The sequence below is a fragment of the Symphalangus syndactylus genome, chromosome 9 (genome assembly GCF_028878055.3).
Source record: "Symphalangus syndactylus isolate Jambi chromosome 9, NHGRI_mSymSyn1-v2.1_pri, whole genome shotgun sequence".
NCBI classification, from domain to species: domain Eukaryota; kingdom Metazoa; phylum Chordata; class Mammalia; order Primates; family Hylobatidae; genus Symphalangus; species Symphalangus syndactylus.
The window spans coordinates 31,503,231-31,507,500 of record NC_072431.2 but is presented as its reverse complement, the minus strand read 5'-3'; positions in this window follow the sequence as shown (position 1 = coordinate 31,507,500).

Genomic DNA, 4,270 nt, shown 5'->3' with positions numbered 1-4,270 from the left:
ACGCATGAGGGGAAATTTCAATTAAAAGTGAAAAACAAAGTTGTTTATCCCTGGGATTTAATAGGCCTGAATAGCAGGTCTCAAAGGGGGCTCCTAGGGAGGTCTCTCCCCTTCTCCCAGGAAGAGCCAGGCCTGCCATTGGCCACCACAGTGCTTTAGCTGAAAGTCAGTGAAATGGATGTGCAGCTGAGGGAGAAAAGCAGTACGTCATGGAATCCTCAGAGCTTCTGGTGGGCACTGAAAGGAATGATACATTTGTAGAGCAATTACATTCAGATATTTTCACCTACGTTTTGTTGGGATAACCACAGTATGAAGTATTATTATCCCCATGCTTATTTTATGATTTATCTCATTCAAAGCCTAACCGCTTTCAGCTAGACAGAAATAAGATTCAAACCTAACACTTGCTAACTGAGTCTCCATTTCCTCATCAGGAAAATAAGAATGCCGCCCACCTCCTTCATGCAATGATAGGGAAACATTAAGTAACAGGAGGGCGCTTAACAGTTTACCAGACATGTGGTCCACGCTCACTCACTCCTGGACAGGAAGGGCTGTGTCTTATCTTTTCTAATGCCAGGCACTACCTAGCACAGAGCCTAAGTGTGTAATTATTTGCTAAATTTTAGAGGCAAAAGGTCAACAGACAGTAAGTGGCAGAACAAGTCCTTGAATCAACACTTTCAGATCAAAGTGTTTTCCGCAACACCAGGCTGCCTCTCTGGTGGTTTGAAAATACTTTTTTAAAATCCCATTGACAGAACTTGGACCTACCTATAAAATCAATGTAAGCAAATAAAATATTTTGTTTAGTCCTTCATAAGCTTCCTCCCACTTTTTTCCTACTCTCTCCTCTAAGATCCTTGCTCTAGAAAGTGTTTTCTCCAACAGGAGAAATCCATTTTTTATATTTGTTAAAAACTTTTAAATTAACTGTAGTTATTAAGTCATTTCACACTCAAACTTTTATTATACGCCCAGAGCTGAGCTGCAACCCAACAAGATAGGAGAGCAGCAGAGTCTCCCGCTAAGTTTGTAAACAAGCTCCCTGGCCTCTATAACCTCCAACACCAGGGAGCACGCCTCTGTGACCTCCCCAAGTCTTTTCTAGCCATCACAACAAAAGTGTTTTGAAGCCCAAGATGAAAGGATGTGATCACAAGAGGCCGAAGGTATAGGCTGCTCAGAGAAGAAAACAAGAGAGATGGTTTCCATGTGATAGGGGCCAGGAAATGTGTGGGCAGGAGGTGCTCAGGGCTGGGCTTCCCACCACTGCAAAGAATGGCAGGGAATAGACTTCCCACAGTGTTTGTGGTGAATGGCTTCCGGCCCCATAAAAGAGCACAGAAAATAAAAATAAACCACCCCATAGAGGTGTTGAGCAAGGGGGAGCAGGAAATGCTAGGGTCTACCTCACTCTCCATGCAGTAGTACTCAAAATCAACTCCTTCAACATACTTAAACTGAAAAAACACCTAAGAATCAGAAACGCAATGGGGCTTCGGGGTGTGTCTTTAAGTTCAAGACAGGGTCTCGTTCTGTTGCCCAGGCTGAAGTGCAGTGGTGCGATCATGCAGTCTCTACCTCCAGGGCTCAAGTGACTCTCCAAACTCAGCCTCCCGAGTAGCCAGGACTACAGAGGTGCACTGCCACGCCCAGCTAATTTTTTTAATTTTTGTAGAGACAGGGACTCACTGTGTTGCCCAGGCTGGTCTTGAACTCCTGGGTTCAAGCCATTCTTCCACCTTGGCCTCCCAAATTTCTGGGATTACAGGTGTAAGCCACCGCTCGCCTGGCGCTTTTTCAGCGTTGTCTTTTGTGTGTGTGTGTGTGACAAAGTTTCGCTTCTGTTGCCCAAGCTGGAGTGCAATGGCACAATCTCGGCTCACTGCAACCTCCGCCTACTGGGTTCAAGCGATTCTCCTGTCTCAGACTCCTGAGTAGCTGAGATTACAGGCTCATGCCACCACGCCTGGCCTATTTTTGTATTTTTAGTAGAGACGGGGTTTCATCATATTGGTCAGGCTGGTCTCCTGACCTCAGGTGATCCGCCCACCTCGGCCTCCCAAGGTGCTGGGATTACAGGCATGAACCACCACGCCTGGCCTCTTTTAAGAACAGGGTCTCACATTGTTGCCCAGGCTGGAGTGCAGTGGCTAGTCACAGGTCCACAGCTAATTCTTCAGTACATGTCAGATTAAGAACCATAAAGCAAATCAACAGAAGCATAAAAACAAGAGTTACCTATAATGAGCCTTTAACTAAATCTAATCCCAAGACTCCGAAAGCAGCCTGTAGGTTTTAGCCCCAAAGCAAATATTAAAAAGACACACCAAAGAAGATTGTTTCCTGTTGATGGTAACTGGCTTGGGTAAATCACAACCTCTGAGACAATAGCTGATCTAGTAAATGGGAATTTAATACCTGTCCCATGTATCTCAAGATCATTATGAAAAATTAAAGAAAACCTATGTATTAAAGACTCTGCAATTACAATGTCTTCCTTCATAAAATTACTCTTATTCCCAGTTTTCAACCCGTGTCTCAAAGTCCAGATGCTTTTCTTATTCAAAATTCCAATTTCTCTAGACTAAAAATTATCCAGAAGCCTCCTGATAAGGTCTGTGACATCTGTATATAAGTTTTAAAACAGATTAGGCCAGACACGGTGGCTCACGCCTATAATCCCAGCACTTTGGGAGGCTGAGGTGGGCGGATCACCTGAGGTCAGGAGTTTGAGACCAGCCTGACCAACATGGAGAAACCCTTTCTCTACTAAAAATACAAAAATTAGCCGGGCATGTTGGTGTGCGCCTATAATCCCAGCTACTCGGGAGGCTGGGGTGGGAGAATCGCTTGAACCCAGGAGGCAGAGGTTGCAGTGAGCCAAGATCACACCATTGCACTCCAGCCTGGGTAACAAGAGCAAAACTCTGTCTCACAAAAAGAAAAAAAAGTGCAGATTAAACTGCTCAATCATAATCTCGGTAAACTAGTATCACTTAAGAATGGCAAACCATGACCCACATAGCCACAGCCAATTTTCATAAATAAAGTGACAGCGGAACATAGCCATGCCCATTTGTTTAAGGAAAAGCTTGCGGACTCCTGACTCAGTGTGTTATCAGTTAGGCAGAGAGCTAGTAAGGAACATACAGGCCCAAGCTTTTCACCAAGTTCCTAGGTAATCTTGAGACACGCCAAAATTTGAGAACCACTGCTCTAGATTAGGGCTTCTCAAATCTTATTGTGCACATAAATCACCTGAGGACCTTGTTAAAATGGAGATTTTGCTTCTGTAGGTTTGGGGTGAGGCCTGTGCTCCCAGGCGATGCCAATACTGGTAGTCAATGACTACATTTTGAGTAGCAAGAATCCAGAGCAGTGTTTCTCCAATTTGCTGTGCTCTGGAATCACCTGGGTAGCTTTACAAACTACAGATGCCACCCCAAGAGATTTTTACTTAATTGGTGTGGGGTGTGGGGTGTGGCCTGGACGTTGGGATTTTCTTTTACATTACCCAAGCCATGCTAACGTGCAGCCAAGTTAGAGAAGCTCGCAACTCATCATTCTCGGTAGTTGGCTAAATTTAAGTAGTGGCATTCTCAACATAGCTTCCGCCCCATATATAGCAACCCGACAGCACCCAAGATGAAAACAGGGCTGCGAGTATGACACACATCGATATGCCCAGACTTCAGCTTCCACCCAAGCTTTGTCATGAACTCTGATCTTAAGCAAGTCACAAATCTGAGTTTCAATTTCCTCACTTAACTGAGGACAGGATCCCCTAAGATAATTGCAAGAATAAAATGAGAGAATATTTGTGAAGGTGCTTTGGAGAATATTGTATCTTATAAGTCAACACATACATAACCCCCATTTTTCACTCTGTCTACATTGCCTAAGAGAAACATATTTCACTTTTACCACTAAAACATGTTGAAACAGATGTAAATGTGGAAGCACATACTTAGTTCAATTTCTAGCAAGGTGCTTAATGATGCAGTTCCAGGAATGCACTGTCATAAGAGTGGAAGCACCTGTAACAATCGAAGGATTAGTAAAGGATTACCTGCTCCAGGAAGAAGACAAAGGACTGCCATTTCCCAGGGTTGCCATTAACTTCAAATACACTTAATGAAAACAAGGAGGCAGGTTCACAGCTGTAAGTTACCAACTCATAAAGAGTTCAGCACAGAGGACTGAAGAGGAAAAAAAGGATTCTGATACCAGTAAAGAATAAAAACAGAGCCAGAGGCATATG